This window comes from Rattus norvegicus, chromosome X (assembly GCF_036323735.1).
Source record: "Rattus norvegicus strain BN/NHsdMcwi chromosome X, GRCr8, whole genome shotgun sequence".
NCBI lineage: Eukaryota > Metazoa > Chordata > Mammalia > Rodentia > Muridae > Rattus > Rattus norvegicus.
In genome coordinates, this window is record NC_086039.1 from 54,198,190 (window position 1) to 54,222,198 (window position 24,009).

Genomic DNA, 24,009 nt, shown 5'->3' on the forward strand with positions numbered 1-24,009 from the left:
AATGGGGGCTTGCCTATACTTTTAGAGGCTTAGTCCATTATCATCATAGTGAGAAATATCATGGCAGGCAGAAAGACATGGTCATGCTGGGAAGTAGCTGAGAACTTTATAACCTGATCCATAGACTGAAAGAAACACACACACACACACACACACACACACAGAGAGAGAGAGAGAGAGAGAGAGAGAGAGAGAGAGAGAGAGAGAGAGAGAGAGAGAGAGAGAGAGACTGAGCCTAGCATGGGCTTTTGAAACCTTAAAACCCAACCCCACAGTGACACACTTGGTACCAGGGATTTTGCCCTAAACAATATATTATATACCTTGGCCTGAAGCTTCTATCACTGATGAATGAATGGATGTAGTCTTTCTCTGGTACACACACACACACAGACACACACACACACTCACACACACACACACACACACACACACTCAGAGTAGGCTACTAGATAGGTGGCTTCTAATGACTCATGTGTACTAGCAATCATGTACTATGCTGATCCTCCCATATTGAACTTGTACTTGGACAATATGACTTATACAAGTGATGGAATATCAGCAAACAATACATGCAGAAAAGCTCTTCTGTAGAAGTCAGCCCTTCTCTGTAGGAACTCATGTACTATATTGTGAGAAAGATAATCTATGCTGCCATCAAATGAGAGACCCAAGGCAGCCCAAGTTACCAATCACAATGTTTAGATTATGTGGGTGCTGGGATCTAAATCCAGTCCTCATGACAGTGCATTAATTGGTCTGAAATGCTGAGCTATTTAAGCAATACACTCCATGTAGTTTTAGAGTCACTTTTATGCAATAAATAGCCCATAAAGTATATTTTAGAGTCATCTCTATGCAATTTCATACTTAATATTTTATAACTAAGTCAGAGATCATCTAAAAAAGTACTAATGTGAGCATACAAAATTTTCCCCTTTTCTAGTCTGGCATAGTGTCACACAGCTTAATCCTAGCACTGAAAAGGAATTGTATCCCTGTGAGTTCTAGACAAGCTAGATTAGTCTGTATAGTGAGGCCCAGGCCTGCCAATACAATATAATGAGGCCCTGTTAGAGAGAGAGAGAGAGAAAGAGAGAGAAAGAGAGACAGAGACAGAGAGACAGAGAGAGAGAGAGAGAGAGACAGAGAGAGAGAGAGAGAGAGGAGGAGAGGAGAGAGAAAGAGAATATTTCTCATCTTCCAAACATGTTTGAAATATTAGTAACTGGTACTTATTGAGGTATTTTTAGTTTGGAAACTTGTTTTGACAGGAGGGATTCATGTGGTTGATGAGGGATGAAAAGACATTATCTTCAGTGGTTTACTCACTAGTAAGAAACATATGCTCCACTAAACTCCTCCCTATGCTCCTGTAAACAACCCTAATGAAGTTCATTGGGACACACACACACACACACACACACACACACAAATACATGGAAGTGTGTGTGTGTGTGTGTGTGTGTGTGTGTGTGTGTGTGTGTGTGAAGTACGTAATTGGGAAAAGGAAGGGGTCAATAGTAATGAAAAGGGGACAAGAAAGGGTAGTAGGAGTTAAATATCAACAAAATAAATTTTGTTCATATATGAAAATGTCATGGTAAAACCTATTATTATTGTCCAGGACTATCCTGGCCAAAACAGCCACCATCTTCATTTCATTTGTACATGTTTGCAAGAGTCTATCGGGAGCAGGCCTGCAAAATGTTGATATTCTCCTATAGAAGGAGGGGATGGTGGTGGATCACTGGAACTTCATTTGATATTCCTGCTACTTCTCCCTTTTGGATGCAATTTTGTCATAGTTGCACATGGCCTCAGGGTCTAGGGGAAGTACTAGAGTATATTGGCTGGGGAAGGTCTAACCACAGGAAAACCATTGTTCATGCTGAGTGCTGACCTTCCACTGAGCTACTTTAGGTTCACTTAAGTTCCTGCCTATAACTCCTCACCCATACTCTGGAAGTAGGGCTAATAACTCAGTGGTGAAAGTGAGTGAACTTTGTAGAATAATACTTTGATAGCTGTCTTAGGGTTTTCATTTCTGGGAAGAGACACCATGACCATGACAGTTCTTACAAAGGAAACCATTTGAATGATGCTGGCTTAGAGTTATCAGTCCATTATCATCATGGCAAAAAGCATGGCAGCATATAGGCCAACGTGGTGCTAGAGATGGGGCTGAGAGTTCTAGATCTAGATCTGAAGACATCAGAATAAGACTGTTTTTCACACTGAGAGTAGCTTGAGCACATATGACATCATAGCCGACTTGCACAGTGACACACTTCCTCTGACAGATATATACCTCCTCTCACAAGGCCGCACTTCCCAATAGTACTACTTCCTATGCCCAAGCATTCAAAAACGGAATAGTTTACGGGAGCTAGTCCTATCAAAGCACCACAGGAGCCAGTTAAGTCTCCATGGAGAAAAAATTCTCAAAGCACTTGGCATAGTCTGCTGGGTATGACAAAACCAGAGATCTGAGTTTTCAAGAACAATGACATTGCTTCTGTTATGGATAATGAGACAGACAGTTGCAACTAAAGGTGAAGCATACCCAGGGGAAAATTTGACATGGATGACCATCCCTCATATGGCATGTAATGGTTCGCTTTTTTGTGGGTAGCAACAATGGCGTGGTCAGTCTAAAGAACAGTGACATACATAACTAAGGCAGGGCCACCTGAAGATGGAGTATCTATGGTAGCAATCTCAGGGTGATAGCTTCTTCTAAGAGGTATGGAGTAGCATACTTGTTTAATAGGTAGAGTATGCCATGTATATCTGAAAATTATTTGAGAATCATTCAATGTTTTCAGCAGCTATTACAGTCTTTGAAAGTAGCACTCCAGGAACAAGAGTATCGATAAGAGGCTGCAGAAGTTGGCTGGCCATACTATAGGTAAAACTATTTCCAAGGCAGAGAAGGTTGCTCAGAAGTAGCCTGTGGATGAAAGGGAGGAAAGGCAGTAAGAAAGTCATTCATCTGGCATTTTATGTTTGACTTCCATCATAGTAGGTGAATTGTACAAAGGACATATGGACTTGGAGGTATTGGGTTGCTATCTCTCATGGCTGGAAAGGTAGCAGGATCACCAGTCTGATCGATGGTAAAGAACCTTTCTGGGGCCTCCAAAGACTGCAACCCAGGGAAGGCCTTTAGGAGGAAAAATGGAAGAGAGCAAAGTAGAAGTAACACAAGACAGCACTCAGGTCTTTGATACAGAGAAAATAATAGTTCATAATCCAGCATGCCAACAGAGATATTTTTATTATGTATCTTATTTACATTATAAATGTCATGTCCTTTCCTGGTTTCCCCTTCGAGAACCCCCTATCCCATCCTCTGTCCCCATGCTTCTATGAGGATGCTCCCCCACCAACCCATCAACTCCCGCCTCCCTGCCCTGGCATTTCTCTACACTGCAACATTGAGACTTCCCAAGACCAACGGCTTCTCCTACCATTGATGTCCCACAAGGACATCCTCTACTACATATGAAGCTGGAGCCATGGGTCCCTCCATGTGTACTCTTTGGTTAGTGGTTTAGTCCCTGGGAGATCTATGGGGGGTGCTGGAGTCTGGTTGATTAGTATTGTTATTATTACTATGGGGTGGCAACCCCCTTCAGCTCCTTCAGTCCTTTCTCTAATTCCTCCACTGAGGACCCCATTCTCAGTTCAATGGTTGACTGTATTAGTCAGACTCTGGCAGAGCCTCTCAGGAGATAGCTATAACAGGCTCCTGTCAGTAAGCACTTACTGGCATTTGCAATAGTGTCTGGATTTGGCATATGTAAATGGGATGGATCCCCAGGTCGGGTAGACTCTGGATGGCCTTTCCTTCAGTCTCTGCCCCATAATTCCTCTCTTGAGTATTTTGTTCCCACTTCTAAGAAGGACTGAAGCACCTGCACTTTGGTCTTCTTTCCTCTTGAGCTTCATATCATCTGTGAATTGTTTCTTGGGCAATCTGAGCTTTGGGGCTAATATCCACTTATAAGTGAATGCATAGCACGTGTGGGTTCTTTTGTGACTGGCTTACCTCAATCAAGATGATATTTTCTAGTTCCATCTATTTGCCTAAGAATTTCATGAGGTCAATGTTTTTGATAGCTGAGTAGTACTCCATTGTGTAGATGTACCATATTTTCTGTATTCATTCCTCTGTTGAAGGACATCTGGGTTCATTCCAGCTTCTGGCTATTATATATAACTAATATATAAATAAGGCTTCTGTGAACATAGTGGAACATGTGTTCTTACATATTACATGTTGGAGCATCATTTGGGTGTATACCAAGGAGAGAGAGCTGGGTCCTCCCGTAGTACTACATCCAATTTTCTGAGGAACCGCCATACTGCTTTCCAGAGTGGTGGTACCAGCTTGCAATCCCACCAACAATGGAGGAGTGTTCCTCTTTTTCCACATCCTCACCAGCATCTACTATCGTCTGAGTTTTTGATCTTAGCCATTCTGACTGGTATGAGGTGAAATCTCAGGGTGGTTTTGACTTACAGTTCCCAGATGACTAATGATGGTGAACATTTCTTTAGGTGCTTCTTGGCCATTTGGTATTCCTCAGTTGAGAATTCTTTGTTTAGCTCTGGACTCCATTTTTTAATAGGGGTATTTGGTTCTCTGGAGGGTACCTTCTTGAGTTCTTTGTATATATTGGATACTAGCCCTCTGTGTGATGAAAAGTTGGTAAAGATCTTTTCCCAATCTGTTGGTTGCCATTTTGTCCTATTGATATTGTATTTTGTCTTACAGAAGCTGCAATTTTATGATGTACCATTTTTCTATTCTTGATCTTAGAGCATAAGCCATTGTTGTTCTGGTTAGGAAAATTTTCCAAGTGCCCATTTGTTTGAGGCTCTTCCCCACTTTTTCTTCTATTAGTTCAAGTGTATCTGTTTTTTTGTGGAGGTCCTTGATCCACTTGAACTTAAGCTTAGTACAGAGTAATAAGAATGGGTCAATTTGCATTATTCTACAGGCTGACCTCCAGTTGAACCAGCGCCATTTGTTGAAAAGGCTTTCTTTTTTTCCATTTAGCTCCTTTGTCAAAGATCAAGTGACCAAATGTGTGTGGGTTCATTTCTGGGTCTTCAATTCTATTCAATTGATGTTCCTGCCTGTCTCTGTACCAATACCATGCAGGTTTTTTTTTTTTATCATGATTGCTCTGTAGTGCACCTTAAAGTCAGGGATATTGATTCCCCAAGAAGTTCTTTTATTGTTGAGAATATATATATATATATATATATATAGTTTTTGATATATATATATAGTTTTTGATATATATATATATATATAGTTTTTGCTATTTTGGAGTTTTTTGTTGTTCCAAATGTATTTGCAAATTGCTGTTTGTTTGCAAATTGCTCTTTGTAATTCTAGGAAGAATTGAGTTGGAATTTTGATGCGGATTTCATTGAATCTGTAGATTGCTTTCAGCAAGAAGTTCATTTTTACTCTATTAATCCTGCCCATTCATGAACATGGGAGATCTTTGCATCTTCTCAGAACTTCTTCAATTTCTTTCTTTAGAGACTTGAAGTTCTTGTCATATAGAACTTTCACTTGCTTGGATAGAGTCACACCAAGGTATTTTCTGTTATTTGTGACAATTGTGAAGGGTGTCATTTCCCTAATTTCTTTCTCAGCTTGTTTCTCTTTGTGTAGAGGAAGGCTACTGATTTGTTTGAGTTAATTTTATACCCAGCCACTTTGCCGGAGTTGTTTATCAGGCTTAGTAGTTCTCTGGTGAAACTTTTGGGGTCACTTAAGTATACTATCATATCATCTGCAAATAGTAATATTTTGACTTCTTCCTTTCCAATTTGTATCCCTTTGACCTCCTATTGTTTTCTGATTGCTCGGGCTAGGATTTCGAGTACTATATTGAATAAGTAGGGAGAGAGTGGACAGCTTTGTCTAGTCCCTGATTTTAGTGGGATTGCTTCAGGTTTCTCTTCATTATTTTGAAGTTGGTTACTAGTTTGCTGTATATTGCTTTTACTATATTTAGGGATGGGCATGAATTCCTGATCTTTCCAAGACTTTTAACAAGAAGGAATGTTGAATTTTGCCAAATGCTTTCTCAGCGTCTAATGAGATGATCATGTGTTTTTTTCTTTGAGTTTGTTTACATAATAGATTACATTGTTGGATTTCAGTATATTGAAACCTTCCTGTATCCCTGGGATGAAGCCTACTTGATCATGATGGATGATTGTTTTGATGTGTTCTTGGATTTGGTTTGTGAGAATTTTATTGAGTATTTTGGGGTTGATATTCATAAGGGAAATTGGTCAGAAGTTGTCTTTCTTTGTTGGGTATTTGTGTGGTTTAGGTATAAGTGTGATTGTAGCTTCATAGAAGCAATTGGGTCGTGCTTCTTCAGTTTCTATTTTGTGGAATAGTTTGAACAGTATTGGTATGAGGTCTTCTATGAAGGTCTGATAGAATTCAGCACTAAAGCAATCTGGTCCTGGGCTTTTTGTGGTTGGGAGACTTTTAAATCTGCTTCTATTTCTTTAGAAGTTATGAGACTGTTTAGATGGTTTATCTGATCCTGATTTAACTTTAGTACCTGGTACCTGTCTAGAAAATGTCCATTTCTTCCAGATTTTTGACTTTTGTTGGATATAGGCTTTTGTGGTAGGATCTGATGATTCTTTTGAATTTTCTCAGATTCCATTGTTATGTCTTCCTTTTCCTTTCTGATTTGTTAATTTGGATACTTTCTCTGTGACCTCTGGTTAGTTTGGCTAAGGGTGTATCTATCTTGTTGATGTTCCTGGTTTTGTTGATTCTTTCTATACCTCATTTTATTTCTACTTGGTTGATTTCAGCCATGAGTTTGATTATTTCCTGCCTTCTACTCCTCTTGGGTGTATTTGCTTCTTTTTGCCCTAGAGCTTTTAGGTGTCCTGTCAAGGGGCTAATGTATGCTCTCTCCAGTTTCTTTTTGGAGGCACTCAGAACTATGAGTTTTCCTCTTAGAACTGCTTTCATTGTGTCCCATAAGTTAAGGTATCTTGTGCCTTCATTTTCATTAAATTCTAAAAAATACCTTTAATTTCTTTCTTCCTTGACCAAGCTATCATTGAGTAGAGTTTTGTTCAACTTCCATGTATATGTGGGCTTTCTGTCATTCTTGTTGTTATTGAAGACCAGCCTTAGTCCATGGTGGTCTTTTAGGATGCACTGTATTATATCAGGCCTGTCTTGTGACTGAGTATATGGTCAATTTTTGAGAAGGTACAATGGTATGCTGAAAAGAAGGTATATTCTTTTGTTTTATGATGAAATGTTTTATAAATATTTGTTAAATCCATTTGGTTCATAACTTCACTGTGTCTCTGTTTTGTTTCTGTTTCCACAATCTGTCCAGTGATGAGAGTGGACACATGATTATTGTGTGAGGTGCAATGTATGCTTTGAGATTTAGTAAGGTTTCCTTTATGTATGTAGGTACCCTTGCATTTTGTAGCATACATATTCAAGATTGAGAGTTCATCTTGGTGGAATTGTCCTTTGATGAATATGAAGTGTCTTTTTTTTTTATAACTTTTGGTTGAAAGTGATTTTATCAATACTAAAATGACTACTCCAGCTTCTTTCTTGGGACCATTTGCTTGGAAAATTGTTTTCCAGCCTTTTATTCTGACATTGTATCCAACATAGTATCTGTCTTTGTCACTGAGGTATGTTTCCCGTATGCAGCAAAGTGCTGGGTCCTCTTTATGTATCCAGTCTGTTAGTCTATATCTTTTTATTGGGGAATTGAGTCCATTGATGTTAAGAGAAATGAAGGAATAGTGATTGTTGTTTCCTGTTTTTGTTTTTGCTTTTGTTGTTGTTGTTGTTGTTGTTGTTGTTGTTGTTGTTAGAGGTGGAATTATGTTTGTGCCTCTGTTTGGTTTCGTTGCAGGGAGATTACTTTCTTGCTTTTTTGGGTGTAGTTTCCTTCCTTGTATTGGAGTTTTCCATCCATTATCCTTTGTAGGGCTGAATTTGTGGAAAGGTATTGTATAAATTTGGTTTTGTCATGGACTATCTTGGTTTCATCTCTGTGAATTGAGAGTTTTGTTGAATATAGTAGCCTGGACTAGCATTTGTGTTCTCCTCAAGTCTATATGACATTTGCCCAGGATCTTCTGGCTTTCATAGTCTCTAGTGAGAAGTCTAGTGTAATTCTTTTTTTTTTTTTACATTTTATTTTTTTTTTATTAACTTGAGTATTTCTTATATACATTTCGAGTTGGTGTAATTCTGATAGGTCTACCTTTATATGTTACTTGACCTTTTTCCCTTACTGCTTTTAATATTCTTTCTTTGTTTTGTACATTTGGTGTATTGACTGTTATGTGTGTGACAGGAGGAATTTCTTTTCTGGTCTAATCTATTTTCAATTCTGTAGGGTTCTTGTATGTTTATGACCATCTCTTTCTTTAGGTTAGGGAAGTTTTCTTCTATAATTTTGCTGAAGATATTTTCTGGCCCTTTAAGTTGGGAATCTTCACTGTCTTCTATACTTATTATCCCTAGGTTTGATCTTCTCATTGTGGCGTGAATTTTCTGGATGTTTTGGCTTAAGAGCTTTTTCCATTTTCCATTATCTTTCATGGTTGTGTCAATGTTTTCTATGGTATGTTCTGCCACTGAGATTCTCTCTTCTATCTCTTGTATTCTGTTGGTGATGTTTTTGTCTATGACTCCTGATCTCTTTCCTAGGCTTTCTATCTCCAGGGTTGCCTCCCTTTGTGATTTCTTTTTTTTTTTCAAGGATTAAATCAACTTTAATAGACATAAATGTTAACACCCCTGTTTGTGGTAAATATTAATATCAGCAATCTCTAAAGTAGAGGCTGGACAAGTTGATATCATATACCACAATAATAACCACCAAATAATATTTACATACAAGTATAATGTGAGCTATTTATTGTTTCTGTTTCCATTTTTAGATCCTGGATGGTTTCCTTCAATTCTGTTACCTGTTTGGTTGTGTTTTCCTGTAATTCTTTAAGAGACTTTTGTGTTTCCTCTTTAAGGGCTTCTACTTGTTTACATGTGTTGTCCTGTATTTCTTTAAGGGAGTTATTTACGTCTTTCTTAAAGTCCTCCATGATCATCATAAAATGTGATTTTAAATCCAAATCTTGCTTTTGCGGTGTGTTTGGATATCCAGTATTTGATTTGGTGGTAGAACTGGGTTCTGATGATGCCAAATAGTCTTGGTTTCTGTTGTTTAGATTACTATGCTTGTCTCTTGACGTTTGGTTATCTCTGGTGTTAGTTGCTTTTATTGTCTCTGACTGGAAACTATCCCTTCTATGATCATGTGAGCCTGTGATCTTAGGTGTGTCAGTACTCCTGGGAAACAAGCTCTCTACCAGCAGGATTTGGATCCAGAGAGCTGTCCCACAAGCTTAACCCAGGAGTGCAGGTGGAGGCCAGAAGGTTTACCAATAATGATTTAACAATGGTCTGTGTGAGAGGCTTTGAGATTCAGAGACTATTCATTAGTGACATTCCTGGATTTAAGGAAAAGTTTTAAACAATTGATGAAGCCTCTCTTTTCCTGGCTTGTGAGACTATGAGATATGGGAACAATAAGTTCAAATTGAGTGCTTTAGAAACAGAGAAACCATGCACTGCCCATCTTTCCTTGAAACAAAGGCATAATCTGGGACAATAAAATAAAAATCAGTTCCTGATAGACTAGCTTAAACAAGCTATTAGGGGGACTTGGTCATCAATAGTAGAAGTCTCTCCATGGATATCAGAGACTCAAAGACAAAAGAGGATGGACAGGTCACTACTGTAGGAATGGGTGATGAGGATTCAATGTATTCTATATGATTTCCAATTCACAGGCTCTATCAGTTGCTTTTCAATTGCTTGATACAACACCATACCTACAGCAAGACAAGGTTTTTTTTTGGGCTTACAGATCCTGAGAGATACTGACCGCTTATTGTGGCAGAACCTTCCCCTAATGAATAAAGATTTCAAGCATCCAGTCACTGGATGAGTAGTCATGATTTCCAGGTCCAGAGAGGGGAAGAGGGGAAACAGGAGAAAAGATAGGTTGTTTGGATGGGAAAGATGATGGAGGAAAAATATAGGTAGTGGAGACCCCCGGTTCAGGCATTGGATCTGACAGGATCCACAATCAAAGGATTTGTTTCTTTTTTTAAAAATTACTATATTGGTTTTTTTTATTTTTTATTTTTATTAACTTGAGTATTTCTTATATACATTTCAAGTGTTATTCCCTTTCCCGGTTTCCGGGCAAACATCCCCCTCCCCCCTCCACTTCCTTATGGGTGTTCCCCTCCCAACCCTACTCTAGTTCACTGGGGGTTCATTCTTAGCAGGACCCAGGGCTTCCCCTTCCACTGGTGCTCTTACTAGGATATTCATTGCTACCTATGGGGTCAGAGTCCAGGGTCAGTCCATGTATAGTCTTTAGGTAGTGGCTTAGTCCCTGGAAGCTCTGGTTGCTTGACATTGTTGTACTTTTGGGGTCTCGAGCCCCTTCAAGCTCTTCCAGTTCTTTCTCTGATTCCTTCAACGGGGGACCTATTCTCAGTTCAGTGGTTTGCTGCTGGCATTTGGCTCTGTATTTGCTGTATTCTGGCTGTGTCTCTCAGGAGCGATCTACATCCGGCTCCTGTCAGTCTGCACTTCTTTGCTTCATCCATCTTGTCTAATTGGGTGGCTGTATATGTATGGGCCACATGTGGGGCAGGCTCTGAATGGGTGTTCCTTCAGTCTCTGTTTTAATCTTTGCCTCTCCCTTCCCTGCCAATGGTATTCTTTTTCCTCATTTAAAGAAGGAGTGAAGCATTCACATTTTGATCATCCGTCTTGAGTTTCGTTTGTTCTAGGCATCTAGGGTAATTCAAGCATTTGGGCTAATAGCCACTTATCAATGAGTGCATACCATGTATGTTTTTCTGTGATTGGGTTAGCTCACTCAGGATGATATTTTCCAGTTCCAACCATTTGCCTACGAATTTCATAAACTCGTTGTTTTTGATAGCTGAGTAATATTCCATTGTGTAGATGTACCACATTTTCTGTATCCATTCCTCTGTTGAAGGGCATCTGGGTTCTTTCCAGTTTCTGGCTATTATAAATAAGGCTGCGATGAACATAGTGGAGCACGTGTCTTTTTTCTATGTTGGGGCATCTTTTGGGTATATGCCCAAGAGTGGTATAGCTGGATCCTCAGGCAGTTCAATGTCCAATTTTCTGAGGAACCTCCAGACTGATTTCCAGAATGGTTGTACCAGTCTGCAACCCCACCAACAATGGAGGAGTGTTCCTCTTTCCCACATCCTCTCCAGCATCTGCTGTCACCTGAGTTTTTGATCTTAGCCATTCTCACTGGTGTGAGGTGAAATCTCAGGGTTGTTTTGATTTGCATTTCCCTTATGACTAAAGATGTTGAACATTTCTTTAGGTGTTTCTCAGCCATTCGGCATTCCTCAGCTGTGAATTCTTTGTTTAGCTCTGAACCCCATTTTTTAATAGGGTTATTTGTTTCCCTGCGGTCTAACTTCTTGAGTTCTTTGTATATTTTGGATATAAGGCCTCTATCTGTTGTAGGATTGGTAAAGATCTTTTCCCAGTCTGTTGGTTGCCGTTTTGTCCTAACCACAGTGTCCTTTGCCTTACAGAAGCTTTGCAGTTTTATGAGATCCCATTTGTCGATTCTTGATCTTAGAGCATAAGCCATTGGTGTTTTGTTCAGGAAATATTTTCCAGTGCCAATGTGTTCCAGATGCTTCCCTAGTTTTTCTTCTATTAGTTTGAGTGTGTCTGGTTTGATGTGGAGGTCTTTGATCCACTTGGACTTAAGCTATGTACAGGGTGATAAGGATGGATCGATCTGCATTCTTCTACATGTTGCCCTCCAGTTGAACCAGCACCATTTGCTGAAAATGCTATCTTTTTTCCATTGGATGGTTTTGGCTCCTTTGTCAAAAATCAAGTGACCATAGGTGTGTGGGTTCATTTCTGGGTCTTCAATTCTATTCCATTGGTCTATCTGTCTGTCTCTGTACCAATACCATGCAGTTTTTATCACTATTGCTCTGTAATACTGCTTGAGTTCAGGGATAGTGATTCCTCCTGAAGTCCTTTTATTGTTGAGGATAGCTTTAGCTATCCTGGGTTTTTTGTTATTCCAGATGAATTTGCAAATTGTTCTGTCTAACTCTTTGAAGAATTGGATTGGTATTTTGATGGGGATTGCATTGAATCTGTAGATTGCTTTTGGTAAAATGGCCATTTTTACTATATTAATCCTGCCAATCCATGAGTATGGGATATCTTTCCATCTTCTGAGGTCTTCTTCAATTTCTTTCCTCAGTGTCTTGAAGTTCTTATTGTACAGATCTTTTACTTGCTTGGTTAAAGTCACACCGAGGTACTTTATATTATTTGGGTCTATTATGAAGGGTGTCCTTTCCCTAATTTCTTTCTCGGCTTGTTTCTCTTTTGTATAGAGGAATGCAACTGATTTATTTGAGTTAATTTTATACCCAGCCACTTTCCTGAAGTTGTTTATCAGCTTTAGTAGTTCTCTGGTGGAACATTTTGGATCACTTAAATATACTATCACGTCATCTGCAAATAGTGATATTTTGACCTCTTCTTTTCCGATCTGTATCCCCTTGATCTCCTTTTGTTGTCTGATTGCTCTGGCTAGAACTTCAAGAACTATATTGAATAAGTAGGGAGAGAGTGGGCAGCCTTGTCTAGTCCCTGATTTTAGTGGGATTGCTTCAAGTTTCTCTCCATTTAGTTTAATGTTAGCAACTGGTTTGCTGTATATGGCTTTTACTATGTTTAGGTATGGGCCTTGAATTCCTATTCTTTCCAGGACTTTTATCATGAAGGGGTGTTGAATTTTGTCAAATGCTTTCTCAGCATCTAATGAAATGATCATGTGGTTCTGTTCTTTCAGTTTGTTTATATAATGGATCACGTTGATGGTTTTCCGTATATTAAACCATCCCTGCATGCCTGGGATGATGCCTACTTGATCCTGGTGGATGATTGTTTTGATGTGCTCTTGAATTCGGTTTGCCAGAATTTTATTGAGTATTTTTGCATCGATATTCATAAGGGAAATTGGTCTGAAGTTCTCTTTCTTTGTTGTGACTTTGTGTGGTTTAGGTATAAGAGTAATTGTGGCTTCGAAGAAGGAATTCGGTAGGGCTCCATCTGTTTCAATTTTGTGGAATAGTTTGGATAATATTGGTATGAGGTCTTCTCTGAAGGTTTGATAGAATTCTGCACTAAACCCGTCTGGACCTGGGCTCTTTTTGGTTGGGAGACCTTTAATGACTGCTTCTATTTCCTTAGGAGTTATGGGGTTGATTAACTGGTTTATCTGTTCCTGATTTAACTTCGATACCTAGTATCTGTCTAGGAAATTGTCCATTTCCTGAAGATTTTCAAGTTTAGTTGAATATAGGTTTTTATAGTAAGATCTGATGATTTTTTGAATTTCCTCTGAATCTGTAGTTATGTCTCCCTATTCATTTCTGATTTTGTTAAATTGGATGCACTCTCTGTGTCCTCTTGTTAGTCTGGCTAAGGGTTTATCTATCTTGTTGATTTTCTCAAAGAACCAACTTTTGGTTCTGTTGATTCTTTCTATGGTCCTTTTTGTTTCTACTTGGTTGATTTCAGCTCTGAGTTTGATTATTTCCTGCCTTCTACTCCTCCTGGGTGTATTTGCTTCTTTTTGTTCTAGAGCTTTTAGGTGTGCTGTCAAGCTGCTGACATATGCTCTTTCCTGTTTCTTTCTGCAGGCACTCAGCGCTATGAGTTTTCCTCTTAGCACAGCTTTCATTGTGTCCCATAAGTTTGGGTATGTTGTACCTTCATTTTCATTAAATTCTAAAAAGTTTTTAATTTCTTTCTTTATTTCTTCCTTGACCAGGTTATCATTGAGTAGAGCATTGTTCAATTTCCACGTATATGTGGGCATTCTTCCCTTATTGTTATTGAAGACCAGTTTTAGGCCGTGGTGGTCCGATAGCACGCATGGGATTATTTCTATCTTTCTGTACCTGTTGAGGCCCATTTTTTGACCAATTATATGGTCAATTTTGGAGAAAGTACCATGAGGAGCTGAGAAGAAGGTATATCCTTTTGCTTTAGGATAGAATGTTCTATAAATATCCGTTAAGTACATTTGGCTCATGACTTCTCTTAGTCTGTCTACATCACTGTTTAATTTCTGTTTCCATGATCTGTCCATTGATGAGAGTGGGGTGTTGAAATCTCCCACTATTATTGTGTGAGGTGCAATGTGTGTTTTGAGCTTTAGTAAGGTTTCTTTTAAGTATGTAGGTGCCCTTGTATTTGGGGCGTAGATATTTAGGATTGAGAGTTCATCTTGGTGGATTTTTCCTTTGATGAATATGAAGTGTCCTTCCTTATCTTTTTTGATGACTTTTAGTTGGAAATTGATCTTATTTGATATTAGAATGGCTACTCCAGCTTGCTTCTTCTGACCATTTGCTTGGAAAGTTGTTTTCCAGCCTTTCACTCTGAGGTAGTGTCTGTCTTTGTCTCTGAGGTGTGTTTCCTGTAGGCAGCAGAATGCAGGGTCCTCGTTGTGTATCCAGTTTGTTAATCTATGTCTTTTTATTGGGGAGTTGAGGCCATTGATATTGAGAGATATTAAGGAATAGTGATTATTGCTTCCCGTTATATTCATATTTGGATGTGAGGTTATGTTTGTGTGCTTTCATTCTCTTTGTTTTGTTGCCAAGACGATTAGTTTCTTGCTTCTTCTAGGGTATAGCTTGCCTCCTTATGTTGGGCTTTACCATTTATTATCCTTTGTAGTGCTGGATTTGTAGAAAGATATTGTGTAAATTTGGTTTTGTCATGGAATATCTTGGTTTCTCCGTCAATGTTAATTGAGAGTTTTGCTGGATACAGTAACCTGGGCTGGCATTTGTGTTCTCTTAGGGTCTGTATGACATCAGTCCAGGATCTTCTGGCCTTCATAGTTTCTGGCGAGAAGTCTGGTGTGATTCTGATAGGTCTCCCTTTATATGTTACTTGACCTTTTTCCCTTACTGCTTTTAATATTCTTTCTTTATTTTGTGCGTTTGGTGTTTTGACAATTATGTGACGGGAGGTGTTTCTTTTCTGGTCCAATCTATTTGGAGTTCTGTAGGCTTCTTGTATGCCTATGGGTATCTCTTTTTTTAGGTTAGGGAAGTTTTCTTCTATGATTTTGTTGAAGATATTTACTGGTCCTTTGAGCTGGGAGTCTTCACTCTCTTCTATACCTATTATCCTTAGGTTTGATCTTCTCATTGAGTCCTGGATTTCCTGTATGTTTTGGACGAGTAGCTTTTTCTGCTTTACATTATCTTTGACAGTTGAGTCAATGATTTCTATGGAATCTTCTGCTCCTGAGATTCTCTCTTCCATCTCTTGTATTCTGTTGGTGAAGCTTGTATCTACAGGTCCTTGTCTCTTCTTTTGGTTTTCTATATCCAGGGTTGTTTCCATGTGTTCTTTCTTGATTGCTTCTATTTCCATTTTTAGTCCTTCAACTGTTTGATTGTGTTTTCCTGGAATTCTTTCAGGGATTTTTGTGTCTCCTCTCTATGGGCTTCTACTTGTTTATTTATGTTTTCCTGGAATTCTTTCAGGGATTTTTGTGTCTCCTCTCTATGGGCTTCTACTTGTTTATTTATGTTTTCCTGGAATTCTTTCAGGCATTTTTGCGATTCCTCTCTGTAGGCTTCTACTTGTTCTCTAAGGGAGTTCTTCACGTCTTTCTTGAAGTCCTCCAGCATCATGATCAAAAATGATTTTGAATCTAGATCTTGCTTTTCTGGTGTGTTTGGATATTCCATGTTTGTTTTGATGGGAGAATTGGGCTCCGATGGTGCCATGTAGTCTTGGTTTCTGTTGCTTGGGTTCCTGTGCTTGCCTCTCGCCATCAGATTATCTCTAGTGTTACTTTGTTCTGCTATTTCTGACAGTGGCTAGACTGTCCTATAAGCCTGTGTGTCAGGAGTGCTGTAGACCTGTTTTCCTCTCTTTCAGTCAGTTATGGGGACAGAGTGTTCTGCTTTCGGGCGTGTAGTTTTTCCTCTCTACAGGTCTTCAGCTGTTCCTGTGGGCCTGTGTCTTGAGTTCACCAGGCAGCTTTCTTGCAGCAGAAAATTGGTCTTACCTGTGGTCCCGAGGCTCAAGTTCGCTCGTCGGGTGCTGCCCACGGGCTCTCTGCAGCGGCAGCAACCAGGAAGACCTGTGCTGCCCCTTCCGGGAGCTTCAGTGCACCAGGGTTCCAGATGGTCTTTAGCTTTTTCCTCTGGCGTCCGAGATGTGTGTGCAGAGAGCAGTCTCTTCTGGTTTCCCAGGCTTGTCTGCCTCTCTGAAGGTTTAGCTCTCCCTCCCACGGGATTTGGGTGCAGAGAACTGTTTATCCGGTCTGTTTCCTTCAGGTTCCTGCAGTGTCTCAGGCAGGGGTCCTGCTGCTCCTGGGCCCTCCCCCACGGGAGCCCAGAGGCCTTATACAGTTTCCTCTTGGGCCAGGGATGTGGGCAGGGATGAGCAGTGTTGGTGGTCTCTTCCGCTCTGCAGCCTCAGGAGTGCCCACCTGACCAGGCGGTTGGGTCTCTCTCTCACGGGGTCTGAGAGCAGAGAGCTGCTGAGGGCCGGGATCCGCGGGTGTGGGACTTCCGGTAAACACAGAACGTGCCCGGTCCTAGAGGAATTCTGCTTCCGTGTGTTCCAAGCTCACCAGGCAGCTTTCTTGCAGCAGAAAAGTTGGTCTTACCTGTGGTCCCGAGGCTCAAGTTCGCTCGTGGGGTGCTGCCCACGGGCTCTCTGCAGCGGCAGCAACCAGGAAGACCTGTGCCCTATATTGGTTGTTTTTTAAAGATTTATTTATTTTATGTATGTGAGTACACTATCACTGTCTTTAGACTTTCCAGAAGAGGACTTCAAATCACTTTACAGATGGTTGCAAGCCACCATGTGGGTGCTGGAAATTGAACTCAAGGCCTCTGGAAGAGTAGTCAGTGCTCTTAACCACAGAGCCATCTATCCAGCCTGGAGAATAGCTTATAAATTGTATCTTAGAATAGCTTACAAATTAGAATGCTAGTTGATGCGCCCAGCAATTGTGTTTCCTCTAAACTAAGTTTGTGTGGTATTTTCCTTCACACAGTGACTCAACTGAGTACCAGAGAGAAAGGTACAGCTGCAAAGTGTGTCTGAGAAGTGCACTCCAGCTAGCCATGGGTATTTGGAAGCCTAGGGCTGTTGTGGCAGTGACCTGCCATGGGAACTTAGCAAGCCAGGTGGAGAGATTTCAGTGCTCTTGGTGAGAGAGTCTATTGGGATGAGAAAAGGCCATTCTGTCTGCCAGTGCCCTGCCAATGGTAGCATGGCCTGGTGCCTTTTTTATATTTCATGCTACAGCTTACATGATGAAATGAAAGCATGAAACAGAAAGAGGCTACTCCAGAAAGGTGAGATCTTTAAATTCTCAAAGCCTGCCACCTGTGATATATCTTCTCCAACAAGGCCAAACCCCTGAAGCTTCCACAAATATTGCGACAAACTGAGGGCCAAGTATTTAAATGATGAAGACTATGGGGTTGTCTCATTCAAATCACTTCAAGGGTCATGTAAAACAGTGTTCACAAAAGAGTTAATAAAATACTTGAAAACCAAATCCAAGAACACATCAAAACAATCATCCATCAAACGATCAAGTAGGCTTCATCCCAGGGATACAGGAATAGTTCAATATACAGAAATCCATCAACCTAATTCGCTATATAAACAAACTCAAAGGAAAAAATGATCATTTCATTAGATGCTGAGAAAGCATTTGGCAAAATTCAACATCCCTTCATGTTAAAAGTCTTGGAAAGATCAGGAATTCATTCCCCATCCCTAAATATAGTAAAAGCAATATGCAGCAAACCAGTAACCAACTTCAAAATAATGAAGAGAAACTTGAAGCAATCCCACTAAAATCAGGGACTAGACAAAGCTGTCCACTCTCTCCCTACTTATTCAATATAGTACTCAAAATCCTAGCCAGAGCAATCAGAAAACAATAGGTGGTCAAAGGGATACAAATTGGAAAGGAAGAAGTCAAAATATTACTATTTGCAGATGATATGATAGTATACTTAAGTGACCCCAAAAGTTTCATCAGAGAACTACTAAGCCTGATAAACAACTTCAGCAAAGTGGCTGGGTATAAAATTAACTCAAACAAATCAATAAAGTATCCTTCCTCTACTCAAAGGATAAACAGGCTGAGAAAGAAATGAATGGCTGAGAAGTACCTAAAGAAATGCTCAACATCCTTAGTCATCAGGGAAATGCAAATCAAAACAACCCTGAGATTCTACCTCATACTAGTCAGAATGACTAAGATCAAAAACTTGGGTGAAAACAGATGCTGTCAGGGATATAGAGAAAGAGGAACACTCCTCCACTGTTGGTGGAATTGCAAACTGGTAAAACCACTCTGGAAATCAGTCTGCAGGTGCCTCAGAAAATTAGATATTGCACTACCTGAGGACACAGCTATACCACTCCTGGGCATATACCCAAAAGGTGCTCCAACATATAACATGGACACATGCTCGACTATCTTCATAGCACCCTTATTTGTAATATCCAGAAGCTAGAAAGAACCCAGATGCCCTTCAACAGAGGAATGGATACAGAGAATGTGGTACATCTACACAATGGAGTACTATTGAGCTATCAAAAACAATGACTTCCTAAAATTCATAGGCAAATGGATGGAACTCAAAATATCATCCTGAGTGAGGCAACCCAATCACAGAGAAACACACTTGGTATGCACTCACTGATAAGTGGATATTAGCCCAAAAGCTCGAATTACCCAAGATACAATCCACAGAGCACATGGAACTCAGGAAAAAGGATGACCACGGTACAGATGCTTCACTCCTTCTTAAAAGGGGGAACAAAAATATTCATAGGAGGGGATATAAAGGCAAAGTTTAAAACAGAAGCTGAAGGAACGCCCATTCAGAGTCTGCCCCATATGTGGCCCATATATATACAGTCACCTAAACTAGATAAGATTGATGAAGCTAAGAAGTGCAGGCTGACAGGAACCAGATATAGATGTCTCCTGAGAGACACAGCCAGACATGTCAAATACAGAGGCAAATGCTAGCAGCAAACCATTGAACTGAGAATGGGGACCCCCGTTGTAGGAATTAGAGAAAGGATTGAAAGAGGTGAAGGGGCTTGCCACCTTCATAAGAACAACAATACCAACCAACCAGAGCTCTCAGGGACTAAACCACTAGCAGAGACTATACATGGACAGACCCATGGCTCAAGCTGCACATGTAGCAGAGGATGGCCTTGTTGGGCACCAAGGAAGGAGAAGTCCTTGGTCCTGCCAAGGTTGGACCCCCAGTGTAAGGGAATGTCGGGAGGGGGTGGTGGGAGGGGACGGGGTGGATGGGGAGGGGAACACCCTTATAGAAGAAGGGGAAGTTTATGGGATAGGGGGCTTATGAACAGGAAACAAGGAAAGGGAATAACATTTCATATGTAAATAAAAAATACCAAAAAAATGAGTTAAGGAAGAATTTAATTTTTTACCATAGCTACATAGTCAAACTTTATTGCTGAAGACACAACACATTATGATTGAACGTTCTTCCCCATCGACCAGGTTTTCTATGTCTGAAGTGCTATTCATGCTTCTGGGGGCAGTGGGGGATATAAGTCCCTGAATAATACAGTACTTTGTTTATTGCCTTGTTTGTTTCTTGACTAGTTTTGTTTATTGCTTTGTTTGTTCCTTGACCTAGAACTGACCTTATCATTTGCATGTACTTAGAATGTTATAAAAATCAGACTAGAGAAAAATAAACTTGCTTCAGCCTCAGCACTGGCTGGAGTCACATTATAATGTCTAATTGTCTTTTTCTTTTTAGTCCTCGTTCCCTCCCTTAGACACTCTTTGGGTGAATGAGATGGCTTGGTTTACCTTTGGAGCTCAAGTTCGAGCAGTACAGTGATGGACAACACAGGAAAGGATGGATCAGTGAGGAATAAACCCTGCAGAAAGGGAAAAGGTAATATTCTGCTTTCTTTGGGATTGTGAGTGTTGATGGCAGAAACATGGTGAACATAATGGAATTCCCCAAAGGCGTATCATCACCAGCATGTTAACACAGTATATTGACTGAACTGTGAACTTTGTGGGGAAGTTGTAAAAGATTCATCCCACTAGAAAAATGTTTATTCTTTCAAATGGACAAGGACAACATGGAACCATTCAATTGATAGAGCCACTAGACAAGAAATCTCTAGAATCATAGAAGTAGTGGGAAAAACCACACCCAAGGCAACCACACTATGTGCACCTTATATCCTGTTTAAGGAAGATTGTAATCACTTTGATCTTGAACTTTAAAATGAAGCTGTGTAAATTATCAATGAGTTTCCTCAGTTTTTTCCTTTAGGGCTTATAGAACATGAATGAGCTTCTTGAATTTCCTAAGATTGCCAGTGAGCTACATTGATGACTATTAAAGGAGACACCTTCAGTTTAAGGAAGAGACTCCTATAATTTCCAATATTTAATTTTCTCTTTTTAAATATATTTTCTTATATATCTGGTATGACAGTTTACAAATAGTCTTCTCATATTTTTTAAATTGATTGCCTCTCTGTCTATTTATATATGGTCTGAATAATAAAAGTCAGACTATCAAAAAAGGAACAAGGTAATGGTAGAAAGTTTTTTATATGTGTTTAGAGTTATGTTAAAATCTAGAGGAGTGAAGATAATTCTCATAGATACTTTTAGTCTTTAGACTCTGATTAGAGATAATTTAAACACTAGAAATGAGTGGGAGAATGGGTTTCAGAGAAGCAGTCCTCTTCTGTGCCAGGGATGCTTTGGTGAAAGCGAAGGAAAATGAACATGAGCTATTGTAGAGCTCTCCTAGGGACAGGCAGAGGTCAGGAGATGTCGTGCTTCCTCTCTGGGTCCTACTGGAGGAATGTTTTGTTCTGGTTCTGGGTTTCTTAGGTAAAATATCTGGGTTCCTTTGGGAAATCTAGTTTTCTTCTCTCTCTCTGTCAATTTATTGTCTACCTTGATGTGCCAATCTGTCCATGTCTGTCAATTTATGACTGTGTTTTTGTTTCATTGTATAATTGTTTCTTTCTCTGTATTTTGTACTCAAAAGAAAAAAAAAATGGTTAAAACTTTATCTGCTAGTCATTCACTCCTTGATTTAGTTTTAAATCATTTTTTAAAAAAGTCTGAATTGACAGAGCAATAGTCATAAAAACTGTATGGTATTGGTACAGAGAAAGGCAGATAGTTCAGTGGAACAGAATTGAAGACCCAGAAATTAACCCACACACCTATAGTCACTTGATCTTGGACAAAGGAGCTAAAACATCCAATGGAAGAAAGACAGCATTTTCAGCAAATGATGCTGGTTCACCTGGAGGTCAACATGTAGAAGAATGCAAATTGATCCATTTTCATCACTGTGTACAAAGCTTAAGTCCAAGTGGATCAAGGACCTCCACACCAAACCAGATACACTCAAAATAATAGAAGAAAATGTGGGGAAGAGTCTCAAGACATGGACACTGAGGAAAATGTCCTGAGAAAAACACCAATGGCTTATGCTCTAAGATCAAGAATTGACAAATGGGACCTCATAAAACTGCAAAGCTTTTGTAAAGCAAAAGACACTGTCATTAGGGCAAAACAGCAACTAACAGATTGACTTTTACCAATCCTACATCTGATAGAGGGCTAATATCCAAAATATACAAAGAACTCAAGAAGTTAGACTCCAGAGAGCCAAATAACCCTATTAAAAATGGGGTACAGAGCTAAACAAACATTCTCAACTGAGGATTGTCAAATGGCCAAAAGCACCTAAAGAAATGGTCAACATCCTTAGTCATCAGGGAAATAAATGCAAATCAAAACAACCCTGAGATATCACCTCACACAAGTCAGAATGGCTAAGATCAAAAACTGAGGTGAGAGCAGATGCTGGCGAGGATGTGGAGAAAGAGGAACACTCCTCCATTGTTGGTGGGATTGCAAACTGATACTACCACTGTGGAAATCAGTCTGGAAGTTCCTCAGAAAATTAGACATTGAACTGCCTGAGGACCCAGCTATACCTCTCTTGGGCATATACCCAAAAGATCCTCTAACACGCAACAAAGACACATGCTCCACTATGTTCATAGCAGCCTTATTTATAATATCCAGAAGGTGGAAAGAACCCAGATGCCCTTCAACAGAGGAATGGATTAAAAAAATGTGGTACATCTACACAATGGAATACTACTCAGCTATCAAAAACAGTGACTTCATGACATTCATAGGCAAATGGAATGAACTAGAAAATATCATCCTGAGTGAGGTTACTCAGTCACAGAAAAACACACTTGGTATGCACTCATTGATACGTGGATATTAGCCAAAATCCTCGAATTACCCAAGATGCAATCCATAGACCACAGGAAACTCAAGAAGAAGGATGACCAAAATGTGTATGCTCCCACTCCTTTTAAAAGGGGGAAAATATCCATTGGAGGGGATATGGAAGCAAAGTTTAGAGCAGCAACTCAAGGAATGGTCATTCAGAGCCTGACCCATACGTGGCACAAAACTAGATAAGATTGATGAAGCTAGAAAATGCATGCTGAAAGGGACCAGATATAGATCTCTCCTGAGAGACACATCCAGAGCATGTCCAATACAGAGGTCAATGCTAACAGCAAACCACCGAACTGAGAATAGGACTCCCTTGGGGGGGAATTAGAGGAAGTATTGATAATGTTAAAGAAGCTTGCAACCCCATAAAAACAACAATGCTGACCAACCAGAGCCTTCAGGGCCTAAATCACTACTGAAAGACTATACATGGACTGACCCAGGGCTCCAACTGCATATGTAGCAGAGATAGCCTTGTTGGGGCACCAAGGGAAGGGGAAGCCCTTGGTCCTGCCAAAGTTGGACTCCCCCAGTGCAGGGGAATATGGGGGACAATAATGGGGATGTATAGGGAGAATACCGGTATAGGGGAGGGGGAGGGGAAGGAATGGGGGCTTATGGACAGGAAACCGGGAAGGAGGAATAACCTTTGAAATGTAAGTAAAGAAATATATCTAGTAAAAAAATTTCAAAAAAGTCTGAATTGACAAAAGAAAAGCTGATAAACTGCCTTTGGAGATCTATACCTGTAGCTAGGTGTCTAGCATAGCTGGAGAAAACCTACCACGATGTGATTGTCTGTATAAGCCACGCTTAAAGGGGCCAGCAGCTTCTTGGCTCCTATGGTAAGGGATCTGATGATTGTTTCTCCTAGAAAAATTTCTGTGGCTGTGATTATTGAGTTCTGCAAGTGACAAAATGCTCCTCCCTTGATATTATAGCTAGAAAATGTAAGATAATTTTGTCTGCTTATTCTAAATATATAAGGTGTGTGTGGCTACTTCATGTTTGTTTCTGACTTATTGTAAATATATAAATATGTTCTTCATATCTTAGTTATAGATTATTGGCTTATAAGTTAATGGATATGGCTAAAAATTTGTAACATTGGTAACAAAACGTTGCCTTAAAATAGGCAACTCAGGGTTAGGGTCATTCTAGGTCAACAACACAAGGTATGAGCCAACCCAGGGAAACAGGTCGCTAAAGATACCTCTAAATTGGGATAATATTTTATGTAATTCTTGTCCTAGAAACCAGACTTAAGAGATAGGATTTAAAACAATCTTTCTTTAATAAGATGTTAAAAACTGCACCATCATATCATGCATTCATGTATAAGAACTAAAAGCCAAACTTTAACGTGAAAATTATGTACTTGGTATTGATTTTAGAGAAAATGGATTGTTTACATGGTTAAAATTTGGTTTTG

At 39.8% G+C, this 24,009-nt stretch overlaps 1 pseudogene; it reads left to right on the forward strand.

The window, feature by feature from the left end:
• Positions 1-20,114: 20,114 nt before the first annotated feature.
• LOC108349125 (replication protein A 14 kDa subunit pseudogene) lies at positions 20,115-21,266 on the forward strand (annotated as a pseudogene).
• The last annotated feature ends 2,743 nt before the right edge of the window (positions 21,267-24,009 follow it).